The 13,792-nt window shown below is 43.0% G+C and overlaps 1 protein-coding gene across 3 annotated transcripts in view; it reads right to left on the bottom strand.

The window, feature by feature from the left end:
* Nucleotides 1-13,792, bottom strand: part of LOC105835475 (zinc finger protein 808) — an 86,831-nt gene that overhangs the window by 49,305 nt on the left and 23,734 nt on the right. The gene's annotated exons all lie outside the window — the stretch shown is intronic.

Here is a 13,792-nt window from a genome sequence, read left to right as displayed (position 1 = left end):
CAGTGGCGGAGAGAACGCCCCTTCGTGTTTTCGTTAAATTCAACCCATAATAAGACAGCACAATGGTCGCGCGTGTGCTCGGCACGGTGACCATCGGCCGGGTTCGCACGATCCGATCGCAGCTGTTGCGTCTTATATCAGCCCGCTGCTGGAGCGGCGAAACGGAGCGGAGAGCAGCAGAGCGGCACGCATCGCACTTTAAATAGTTTCTGCCAGGAGGTGACGATCTATACGGTTAGTGAACTTGCCGTGTTGCGCTAAGTGAGTCAACAAGACGTATTGAGGCCGGATCTCTAGGTTCTGTACGCGTTTGCCGCGTGCCTCGTCCGCCGCGCGGAATTCCCCATCCTTTAACCGCAAGAGTGAGATACGAGTGCAATACAGCCGCTTTATAATTAGATGGAAACGAACATTCCGCTTCCCCCGCGTCGTTCCTGAGCAACTTGAATTAGCGGAAGCCGGGCGAGCTCGTGAATGCGATAAACACGTGGCGGCACTTTTAATTAACGGCCAACCCGGCGATCGCCGCAGCGTACGTATGCGTCAATCCGCTTGTGACGCACTTTTAAATCTAACGCATGTCATTAAAACAAATTATCGCTATGTCCCACATCGCACAAATAAACCCGCGCGGAGTAAAAGAAGATTTCATGTATACATACTTTCCCGACAAGACCGGCAACACAATAATTTTCTTATTTCAAAAGCAATAAATTTGTTGCTAGAATGTTAAAAAATTTCGCTGAATACAGATTTAAAACTAATTTTGGTAAACTATTAAAATAATTAGGACGCTTAATTGATTGCTAGAAAGTCAAAATTTTATGCAGTATTTATTTCGATGATACTATACCTAAATTTTTAAAACAAGAAACAAGATCAAGTACCATTTCTCGACCGAAATGATTCTTGATGTCAAATAATATTTTTATATCAATTATTAAATATATTTTTCAGTTTTACTTTTTAAATACTTTAAGAAAACCGTTCTTTCCGTATTTTTTTGTTCGTATAATATGCTTCAGAGTTATTTAAAAATGTATTATCTTGAATGGACCGCACCGTAACATTATGTGCATTCCATCAAGGAAAGACATCGAATAAAAAGTAGTGTGTATCGTCGTAAAAATCGACAGCAAATATTCGAACGTGGCGCTCATTAGTTGCAATCTATCTCAGAACATGAATTATTACATAGCAGACGCGGATTTTTTGGGGTGGCAGTTCGACGATATCATAGCAAGGCTCGAAGTTGGAGAACGAAAAAGACTGAGAGAAAGGAAAGGAAATGAGAAAAAGAGAGGATAAAGTGAGAACGAGGCGGCCGGAGAAGAGAGAAGAAAACGAAGCTGTCGAAGAAACTGGGCCGTCCTAGAGAAAGCCGGTCTATCCAATCGGCTACGCAAGTGTAACGCCGACTTTTACAATGTCAGGAATATACACGCCCTCGCACGAGCCCGCGGACGCGTCCGCAGGTGTGCACCTGCGAGCCAGGTAGTCGCGCCTGCCTGTCTTGGACCCGGGGATACCCGTGGTGCCTGTTGCGCGGGAACGAACAGGTATCCGCCGCCGTGTTTTCGCATGCGCTTACGCGTTTCGCTTGCGTGCGGACCAGAGGCGACAGCCAGATAAAGATAAGGGTTACGGAGGCGTATGATCTTACTTTGTCATATCGGATTTCGGGCCTCTCTAACGAAGACGACACGCGCGCGTCTTCCGATCGTCGTGGCGTGTTACTGTAAAATGCGTGATACCCAACAAAATTATTTAAAAAAAAAAAAATTTACAAAAGACGCCGAGTATATGCGTTCCTCTAAAAAAAACTTATAACAAATTCAAGTAATATCTGTAATTTTTTAAGTAATATATATTTCATCGATACAAAAAGTAACAAAAGAATTACCAGAGTCGGTGCGGTACTTTTTGCGCTAATTAGTACAAAAATATAACGTTTAAAGACAAGCCGAAACGTCTGTTAATTTTATTATGCAATTATAATTTCACGCAACATGTTTTTGTATCAATCAGCGCAAAAAGTACTGCGCCCTTTAATTATGCGCTTCTTTCCGCCTTCTTGTTTCGCTCAACGGTTTTTTTTTTTGTAAAACCGTCACGTCGAGAAGAAGTTGAATGTCGAGCCAAATGTCTAATCGCGTCGCGATGTTACTTACGACGGGATTTTGAAATGAAAAGATGATGAAAACGCGAAACACATAACCATAATGTAGGAGCAAGGAGATTTACGCAACTTTTTTCTCTCGTTTTGTTAAATCCATTTCACAGGGGAGAAGTAAATCAAGCCCGAAGACGTAACAACGGGAATTGTTTATGGAGTCATCGGCGATATTCTGTACAACGATAAAAAATTCAATAACAGAAGGATTAAAGATTGACCATGCATATATAATGTAGATGCAGGTAAACAAATTCACGGTAAAGATGAGTGGATAGACTCTCACATTTCCTTGCTCGTGTGACGTTTCCTTAAAATATATTCTGCGGAAATGTTAAATCCTTTCCAACGCTAAGCTGTTTGGCATCATAATGTATAGGAGTTTATGTTCCGATGGATTAAGCATTTTCGGCTCCTTTGACTATAAGGATATTTTGATCCTCCATTACATCTTTTATCATGTACGATCCCGCAGCTCCCCTCCTCTCTCTCTTAGTCTTCGTTTTTTATTCGCTGGCTGGTATTTATTATTACGATATTTCAATTGGCGATGTAAATAAAATGTAAAGCAGAATCCCCTTTTAACAATTTATTAAGCACATAAGATGTACCACTGCACCGGAGATAGTGTGCAGCGATTTCTGTGTAAAAAGTTCTGATTAAAAACTGTAAGGTAATGTAAAGTGGCGAATGGGAAATCAGTGATTTCTCTTACACTTCAGATATATGCCTAATTAAATGCAAGCTTAAAATTGAATTTAATTGCAAGTTCAAAAACCGCCAATTAGTATATTCGTTCATAGCACTTGAACTATCAGGTGGAAAATGCTGATGTACATGTTTCATTTCGTGCGGTGCTCGTGAGGCAGATACATAATTTAGTTAGCCATGGAAGCGGACGTTCCTTGTTCACAGCGCATCATGCACCACGGAAATAATAAAATCCTCGTTACAATAAAATCAAAGAGATTACTCGGCACTCGCGGGCCGTTTCCTTGATAGAAATTAATGACAGGCGTGACTGTATCAGAGTTACCTACGTACGGTGAATCGGTTCAAGGCCCGCTTCATGAACGTCGTAATTGCCGTGAATTATGACAGCCGTGCATATCCGAAGACAAGACTTTTCCGCCGGATTGAAGCCGGCGATAAAAGTGACAGCAGCGCGTAAAGCAGTATTTTCTCACATCGCGCCGTGGCGCCTTGAGAAATATTCCTCTCGCAGTAAGGAGAAACGCGAACAACGCAGAATCCAACTTGGCGTACGAGGCGCGCGAGAAGAAACTCATTCATTAATTGACGCGCTGTCGATTCCGTTGAACGAACTTCTAAGTGATGTAAGAAAAATTTTTTATTCCCGGTACTTAAACGTTTGAGATAAGCTATTCCCCCTTAAAGAAACAGGCTTATAATTTTTATTAAGATAGCTGCACTTGTATTATTAACAGACATATTAAAAATTCATATATAGTAATGTAATTGTTCGGTGACATAATTCTTAACAAATATTGTCATTTATAGAAAAAAATCACGGAAAAAATAGATTGAATACACGCGAGTGTATTTCATATTTATAAGGAGATTGATAATTCAGTAAAGAAATTACGTTTAAAAGTAATTATCAGTATGATCATTGAACAATTCTTTGCTATGATAAAAAATGTTAATGTATAAATTTTCTTCATTATAGCAGCAAAAATAAGCGGCATCTTAGATAAGATGTTTCATTAACAATTTTAATCTATATCATATTATAATATAATCCGATTGAGTTTCGCGCATAAAGTTGTTTTACTATATGAATAAATTTACGGTGCTGTTACAGCAAATATGATTAGTTATAATCGTTTTTATTTAGCTATAAAACTTTACAACTTTAATACAGAAAAACTGGTTGTCCATACATTATAGATCTACACTGGAGTTTCTAGTGTTGTGTCATAACAAATTTTTCTTAAACAATTTTATTGCTACTGCAATATCTAAAAATGTAGCTAGCTATTAAAAATAATTATGCAGGACACTCAAGCAAAATGATTGCGCTGCGAATAATATTTACATTCTAGCAATCAGCTTAAATGTCCAATACAATTATTTTAGTGTAGTGTAAAGAGTCAATCTCATATGAGAATCCATTCAAGGTCTATCCAAAAGTTCGCGATCGCCATTCACAAGGACTGATCCTGCTCGGCGTTTGAATTATGAGAGATCGTCGAGAAATTCTACGCGCGCGAAGCCTGGCGACCCCATGGCTGGAATTCTGATAGAACAATATTAATATCGGCGAAAGAGAGAGAGAGTGAAGAGGAGGAGGCGAGAGGGGGAAGAGGTGGAGGATGCCGGGGCCTAACTCGGCGTTTTTCGGCCGGGAATGTCGCAGGCGTGACAAGAGGTCGTTAAGAGGAGCTCCTCGGTCGCTCCTCGATTGGCCAAGCGGATGCGGTCACCGGCGGATGATTTAGCGCGACGTCCGCCGTCATCTCCCGTGAAATACGTACCGAGGCGTCGCCGGCGGCGGCCTAGGGCCGACCGCCATCTGAAAGTCTAATTCGCGTCGCCGATGACGCGCGGGAACGTTTCCCCGGCTCGGGGAACTCGGGGGAGAAACTCGTCCTGCGGGAGGCAGCCGCGATTTCCGGACGGCCTCGCGAACCACCGGCGGCGTCGCCGTCGCCGCCTCCTCCTTCAGGGTCACGCGATCCCTTCGGAGGAGTTCGAGCGCTACGGCCGTTAACGGCCTGACGACTTTATAGCGCTCCGCGCGAGCGTTTTTAACGCTTTTTATTCCGCCCAGGTCCCGCGGCAGTAAAAGTGACGACGGGCGAAGCTAAGGTTTCACTTTACCTCGCGCGCTCGTTGATCGGCATTTTGTAGCCGCGCGTAACAAGCCGCACACAACGTTGTTACGAGATCGCCGTGTCCTTCTCCGAAGTGCGGGCTAATAGCCTCGGCCGATTTATGAGGTGGACGCACCGTCAAATATCCAGATAAACAATACCCGTGACACGACTTAATCTTCTTTGTAAAGTAAAAACGTTACTTTTATCGCCCGGTACGTCCGGTATATCAAATAAAAATTTAGATTTTCGTACGCGGAAAGGAATATGCCGAAGTGCCAATTGATTTCGTTTAAACTGCAGCATTCATTACAAGTATCGCATATAATCAATTAGCATAAGTGACTAAACGTTAATTAACAATATACCTAATTAAATTCTTCGATCAGATTGGCATATTCATCTTATTTGTCAAAATCTGATTTTCCGCAATACCGAAACATATATCGCGCGCGCGTCATTCGCGAGGAATCCAACGAGCCGACGAGCTTCCCTTCCTAATTACAAGAGTCGTGTAACCGGTTTATCATCTCATATCAGAAATTAGCTCGAACAAATCTAATATATATACGCTCGCGTTGCAACCACTCGCCGAGGGCACGTAAGTAACTATGATGCCCCGTGCAAAAAACCAAGTAACATTTACGGTTTCGAATAAACGGCAATAATTTTACAATCTTCGCTCCGTCTACGTCGGTAATTCAGCTTTATGATCGCGGAACCTCATAAGGCGATTAAGATCTTCGCTCGTCGGCATCCGCACGGTACCCTACACAAGGTCTACGCAGGGACGAACGATGTCTATCCGGACCCTGAAGACAACTAATTTTTCAGAATATTATTTATGCTTCAGATATAGGATGCAAATGCCTGCAGAAATTTCTTTATAAGATTGTCGATAAGAAAATGGATAAGATTTATTATCTTTTAATTTAAGCAACACATTAAGCTTAAAAAAAATTGATAAATTAATCTGAAAGATTTAGTTAAAACGATTAAATTGAAGACTATTTTTTTATATGAATTAATATAGATTGTAGATTATACTCACAATTCGCTTGTTTATTGGATTTTTTCACATACACGTTTTATTATAAAAGTAAATGCTAAACTCTAGAATATGTATGTGTTAGATATATGTAGAATATATATTAACTAAACATTTAATTGAAATTATTTCATTAAAAAATAATTATCATCTAGGCTTTATTACTATTATCAAATTCTTTTCCTTCCAATACACTCTCGCGTTATATTTATTTCTTGTTTTTCTATATCATAGATATAATCTACGTCCAGTCTCATGTAAGGAAAATAATCTTTAGCGTAATTTTTAGTTTAATACTTCAGCTTATTTTGCTATGCAGATTTGCTCCCGCGTCTACGCAACTGCTAGCGATTTTCTTTTTTAATTTCCAAAGCTGGACACAACCGCGTCGTGCAACTCGCAAATAAACTCCGACTTCTTGCTCAAAGTAACGGCGATATTAGCATCACCCCCTCGATTCCTCCCGGAAAATTATGAGTAACACACGAGACCGCGCCGCACCAGTCGGCGAGTCACCGATCTGGAAACGTGTAATTAAACAGGAAAGTGTTGATCCTCGTGAGAGTGTGAGAGCGTTTAACGGTCACATCCTTAAGCCAGCGGATCGAAGAGTATAAAAATCGTGACGTTCCTTTATTCAGGTAAACCGCGAAGCTGCGCGGTGTTACTTCCGTCTCTAGTAATAAATATAAATCGATGGAAGGATTGATCGATGCAGTACAAAAAAATATACGAAATAAAGAGAGGAGAGGAGAAAAAAAAGAGAACAAATCAAAGGAGAAAGAGAACCACGCGGCTCGTAATGCCGAGGTGAAAATTCGTGTAATTAAAATCAAGTAGCCAAGTATAGCAGCCTCGGTATATTGGCTCGCCTTCGGTCGGAGCTGATCGGCCGGGGCTGTGCAGTAAACGCGGGCATATACGCCGCGCGAGGAAAGATACAGTCAGACGGGATATAGTGACGTATAAGTTAATATAGCTCTCGCCGATCGCTCTGGGATGGGAATGGCAGAGAGCCGCGGCTCCGAAGCGATCGTGTACTACGCGCGCGCGCGGAGGAGGGAAGCGGATGGGAGCGAGCGAGCACGGGCATTAATTAAAAAGGTTGCGCATTAAAATGATTTGTTTTAATTGGCTGAACGCGCTGAGGTATTTATGGCCTCGCGGTCCTTCGCTCGGTCTGTCGGTCTGCGGCCTCTACACAACGACCGCGTCGACTTCTCTTCTTCTCCTGCCTCGGCCCCCCTTTTTCCTCCACCCGCCCCTTTGCGGCCCTTCCTATGTACCTTTCTGTGCTCCCCCCCCCTCTCTCTCTCTCTCTCTCTTTCTCCGCGCCCTAGTCCCCTCCGCCCCTGACCTCTTCGATTATCTCGAAATCGGACGATCGTTCATCCGGACCGACGCGAGAGCTAAAAGGTGATTCTCTTCTTGGCGCGCGGAGAACCGAGGGCGATTCATAAATATCCGGCCACGACAAGTGGATCTTTATTACCGCGGATGATTTATGCATGACTTCGCCGTATTGTTCGACTTCGATTCGTGTGTCACTGACGTATCTTCGCGCTTAGAACGAGCGCCGTCGCGCGTTTTTTCGCCTTCGGCCTCGTCCGCAATTCCGCCGCGCCGCCGCGCCAGTCGAGCCGGGGAATGCCCGGACGAAACTCGAATGACGAGGTGTATAAATCGAAATTCTTAAGAACGGACGAGGTTGATTAGTGTCCTCGGAGTGGTACACACGCGTCTCCTCGAGAGAACACATTTTTGTGATATATGTATTATCGGGATATTAATTTTTTTGATCCCTCGACTTTCTAAAGAATATCGGTTGATCGCAGATTCAGAAGACAGATGATGCAATTACGAACCAGCTCTTTCATCGTAATATTTCACCCTTTTTTAGGCTTTTAAACTTTATGCAAATCTTTAAGTTTCATTGTTCTCCCGTTGACAGTTAAATTACAAAAAGTATAAGGTTTATTTTTGCACTGTATAAGTTGAATCAAATTATCCTGCAATATTATTTAGATCCTGAAATTGATAAATTTCCTAAAATATAGATAAATAAAATAGGGGACAAGAAACAGAAACATAGTATGAGCGAATGTGGGTTATTATTGCCAGGAATTTTACTTGATTACGTACAATAAGAGAACAAAGATAAAAATATAAATAATGATAATAAAAACGAAACAGGGAAAGAGAGAAAGAAGCCACGTGTACGCTCGCAGTCGTAATTCGCGCGCAACGTATTATAATCCCCCTCCGTAACGAGAAAGCCGGGGGAAAAAAAGAGCATCGATGGAATCTAATGAGCAAGGAGGCAGAATCCCGATGGCTCCACGTCGAGCTCGTACTTCGCCATGATCAAGATCAGCCCTCGACGAGAAGATACGTGAGATACGACAGAGAGAAGCGTGGAGACGAGAGGGGGGGGGGAAGAAGGGAAAGATGACGGCGGAGAAGAGAGACAAATGCAGGTGCAACCTGCACCGGTGCAGGACGGACGTATGGACGTACGAGCGGACGAAGGTGGGATTGAGTTATGACAGCGTTTGCTCCAGGGGGCCGGCTCTGGACCCGGCGAAGCGGATATTCTTCTTATTCTTTATTTCTTCGTCTGCGCGGCCCCGCCGTAGGAACCGTCGGCCATGCATCACCTTCGGTTCACTCCGGTCCGGCCTCCTCTTCGGCATCGTTGCACGACCACACCGCCATCACGGCCCATCACGATCCCACCTCAGCCATCGTCCTGGCTGGAATCGTCGATTCCACCCACCTTAGCAGGTCGAGAGAGTGCTCGGCCAGCTCCAAGTATTTACGTTTCGTGTATCGTCCGTCTCGCCTTCTCCCTCTCCTCCCCCTCTTCCTCCTTGGCCTCCGCCTTCTCACTCGTATCTTTTTCTTCCTCTTGATTTTCTTCTTTTTCTTCTCTTCGCCGTTGTCGTCCTTTATAGTCGAATCAAACGACCCGGACGACTCTCTTCGTTAATTGCATCTCAAGTGACGCTCCACGAGGTCCTGAACTTCGGCATCTCTTTCTTTCGAAAACCTCGGCGACAGCACCGCGACAATGTTTCTTTCCGATATCTTAAGACTTGGGAGATAAGAAAAAGCTCCAAGTGTCAAATATAAAATCTCAAGGAAAGATTACTTTCTTTCATAAAATACGTTTACTTGAACAAAGTGTAGATGTTATATAAATATATACGTTATATGTTGTTTTTTGTAGATCATAAATGTCAGCTAACGTATGTATCATCTGCAATAAATGTCTTTCGAAATATGGCACTCAGAATCTGTCTTTTATGTTAAATCTTTATTTCTTCTTTGCCTCAAGCTCATCTTTAAACTTGACCGTGAAATTTGAGATATTTTTATAGTAGTTACATCGCTACGAGCCTGCTTGGCTTTTTAAAAATTCGCCGATATCGAAATCTTGACTTGAATATATTTTCTACCGAGAGTTTATCCAGCACGTTGTTTTCGTCACCGTCGCTGCCATCGCAGAACCGGTTTAATCAATGATTCACGAGTATTACTGAAATTGTTTTTATGCATTGTATATATATATATATATATATATATATATATATTTCACATGGTAAAATCAAACTGGAAACAGTTCAGCTTACTATCACGCGATCAATTATCACGGTTTTGGAATTTAGATATAAATAAGTTATTAGAAAATTTATATAAAAAGATGCGGATAAAAAATTATACATTCAAGAAAATATATATTCAATAATAAATTGGACATTACACCGTATGAATAATACAAGACATAAGAGAAAATGCCAAACCAATTTCTCGGTCTCGAAATGCATTTCGGTGTTGATAATATTTTCATATCCATTATTAAATATATATTTCAGTTCTATAAATTGCGTACCGATGTGATTGTAGGACTTAATAAAACGTTAAAAAATGCAAAATGTTATATTTGTTTTTAAGAATCGATAAAAATTTCACATTTGAATATTTTTCAGAAGCAAATGAGCATGATTGGCTCTAACTGAATCTCTATCGTCTCGTAAGAATGAACGCTGGTCGTACAGTTGTAATCGCAAAAACTATCTGCAAAAATGCCCCGGGAAACTCCACGTCGCGGAGAATACGGGTAACGATCCTCTAATCGGGCACAATCACAAATCACAATAAACCCGTGTCGTCCGCGGCGCGCATGCTATTCCCCACGTGAAAGTAGGTTTCATTAGCGCACACGTGACCGCGCGTCGGAATAACTCGGAATTAACGCGGGTCTCCCAATCAAAGACGGCACCGGCCGGAAGCAAACAAAACGGAACTTCGTTTCCCGGCGATACCCCGGGGGAGCGGTTGGTTAGCTGCCCAGGCATTGGCGCGCTGATGCTGAAAGTCGAGGCGAGAGAGTGTCTCTCCCTTTCTCCCTCCCTCCCCCGCGTTCCCTCTCTTTCTCGCTTCTCGGTCTCGCCGCGTCAGGAAGATTAGGGGGTTGCGCGGGTGGCATAGCCTGGTGTAGAGACGCAGGCGGAACGTAAGGGGGGTGAAACGTAGGGGTGGTTAACGCTTCGCAGTCGGGGCTCAGAATAAACAACAATATTATAACGCGAGCTTAATTGCGCCAGAGGGCTCGGTAACGGGCGCATAAATCGGAGCAGCAAGCGCGCGCTCGCGCGCGCGACCACCCTCCGAACTACCCTTATCCTGTCCTTCTCTCTCTCTCTCTCTCTCTCTCTTTCTCTCGTTGTCCCTTGACAACCGTCTCTTTCTCTTTCTCTTCTTGTCCGTTGCCGTGTCCCCGGGACACGTAGCAGTCCTCCACGAACCGCCTCAGCGAAGTAGAGGATTCATTTACAATAAACATGTCCCCCGCTAATTTCGTCGGCGGAAAAGGAGGAATCTCTGGAACAGAGGAGCACCTTAAGTACGATATACGCTGACGTTTCCCGCTGCCCCGCTCCGAAAGGAGGATCGTCTTCGTGAAAGCTGAATCCCGATCCAGCCCTCGCGATTCTCGTCCCCGAGGCTATCGATGACGGCTACCGATTTAATATATGTTCGCGGTTAATCCCTGTCTGCATTTTTGTTTTTGACGCTTTCAAGATTCACGGTTCGCGTGTTATTTTATTTTTCCATTGTGACATGTTGATAGCCCATTTCTTTAAAGTCCCCTGTGACGACAAGAAAGAGAAATAAGCAGCAAAAATTTAAATAATATTTTTTCTATAATCGTACACACATACGCAAGAAAATATGAATTATTTCTTTTACAAAACTTTCTCACTTTTGTTAAAAAAATACACGTTTAAAAACAAAAGTCTTACATCACAAATACTAAATTATCAGGAAATGGGAATTTTATCTTGTATCTACATATTTGTGTAATAAACTCCCTGCATTTTATATATTTACATAATTTATTGTACATTAGCCCTTGCAACGTATATTCTTACGAAAAGTTTTCGACGGTAAGCCGCGTTTCGTAACCATCCTCGTGCACCACCCACAAGTGCGGATTCCGCGACGAAGTGTCGCAGCGGTGGCCGAAAAATTTGGACGCGCGAGGAAAGCCGGCGTTACGATGCTTGTGGCTTGGCGGCGTTTCAGCCGACCGTGAATAAATGTACGAACACGTACGAGAGGAGGAGGCTGAAAAGGAAAGGTTAAAAAAAACGAGGAGACCTAGCGGCGAGCTAAAATGATACGAAGTGCAAGAAGGTTCACACACACATTACTGTTTTCGGAGAGTTTCGATTATGCGCGTAATCTCAACATTTATAACTTCACTTTAATCGTGTTTGCAATGTAATCTAATACAATATATGTAAGACATAAATAAAATAAATAAAAGTCTACGAGAAAACGTTTTCACATAAACGTACACGGGAAAAATGTTACTTGGCTGAGGTATCTAAAAAAATTAATTAGATATAGGGAAATAATTATGTTGGAACTATCAACTCTCTCAAATCTGTATATTATTAAATTTTTAGGACGATATAAATGAGATAAGAACCGACATGAAAATGTCAAACATAAATAGAAGAAAAGCCAATATCGATCTTGTAGCAGTCGGCAACTAAATTTTTAATAAAATTTTTTTAGTAAAAACGTTTCTGCGTATTTCCGAAAAAATATTCCGCCAATGGCAAAAGCGAGAGTTTCCGAAGATACAGAAATAAAGTTCAGCTAAAAAAAAAAAAAAAACGGGTAACGATGTAGAATTAATTTGATAAATCTATTCGGTCACCGTGATGAGAAAAAGTGTGACGATAAATGTAATGAAACTAATAATATAAATTAATCGTAGTTAAAGATTTCAGCGTTAAAAACGATATTCCTAACGATACGCGATCGTTCTGTGCACTAATTATTTTTCTACATTACGCAAAAGCGAGCTCCTCACTTACGCCGCCAGTACGTCGACCGATAAAAAACGGCATTCTGAATTTACGTGCCAGCGCTATTTTATCCCAGCATCCCGAAATATTTTCGATTGCGCGCTCTTTTTACGATTCCCCAGGAGCCTCCGTACCCATTGTGCCCAATGGATAATCCAGCGACGGAAAGAAAGATAAAGAGCTGGGTACAGCGATGCAGTTAGAGGCCCGGGGAAGAAGGGAGGCGAATGAACGGAGAAGAGAAAGAGATAAAGGAAAAGGGGGAGGGGAAAGAGAGAGAGAGAGCAAAAGAGCAAAGGGAGGGGGATGTCGCACCAGTCGAGCAGAGAGAAGGGCCACGCTAGAAGGAAGAGAACGCGACGGAGAAAGGGTAGAGAGGGCGAAAAGAGAACAGAAAGAGGAGGCGGAAGAGGCGAGGGGGAGGGGAGGAAGGAGATAGAGGGTGAGGGCTAGGACGGTTAGCGGCCGGCGCGGCTATATGTACGCGTCCTCGACCGCAGGCCTGTTTTATTTTATGAATCGCAATATTTCACGCGACAACTGGACTCGCGGGGCGCGGCCACCACTAAACTGTCTGCATACGGCCGTGTGCTTACCGCGTGCGCCCCACACACACGTACACACACCTCTAAACGACGCACGCACCACCACCATGACGTTGCACCGCGTCGCGTCGCGTCGCGTCGCGTCGCATCGCGGCCGTCGCCGCCGCGTCGCCACCGCATCGGCGGGGATGGCACACGCGCGCGACGTCGACTGCTCGAACAATGTAAAAGTCTGAAAAGACGTCGGAAGAGAGTCGGGACGTCACTTCAGGCCTGGACCTAATTCATATAAAACTCACCTTTGTCGTAGAAGATAATAGTTGGATAGGGTAACTCCACATATTAAAGCAAATAAACTGTATAGAAATACAAGTTTTTTATTGTGTACTACTATATATGAAAAATTTAGAATGCAAAATATATATGTATCTCACGAAATAATCATTAAGTTTTTATACTTCCTACAGAAAAAGAATAATCATTTTTCTTTTGCAACAAATAAAAATTGTCTTTTCGAGTCATTATTAGCATTAGAGCGAGAGAATCGATGAGAATTTCGGTTACGTCTGACATCGACAAAATACATGCGCAAACAAGTATGCGTCGCGACGCACAATGCGTGGGCGCGCTTGCGAGAGACGGTCGATGCATTTGAATGCGACGAATGCGGCGCAACAGCATCTCATTGTTTCGGCGCGGGAAGAGAGAAGCTCACAAAGATCTCCTCTTCCCGTCTTTCTCTCCCTTTCCACGCGAATTCTCGAGTAAGCCTCCCTTCACCGGAACGGTCGCGCACGAGCGGTCCT

Source organism: Monomorium pharaonis, chromosome 4 (genome assembly GCF_013373865.1).
Source record: "Monomorium pharaonis isolate MP-MQ-018 chromosome 4, ASM1337386v2, whole genome shotgun sequence".
NCBI classification, from domain to species: domain Eukaryota; kingdom Metazoa; phylum Arthropoda; class Insecta; order Hymenoptera; family Formicidae; genus Monomorium; species Monomorium pharaonis.
The sequence above is the reverse complement of the archived record's forward strand: the minus strand, read 5'-3'. Positions and strand labels throughout refer to the sequence as shown.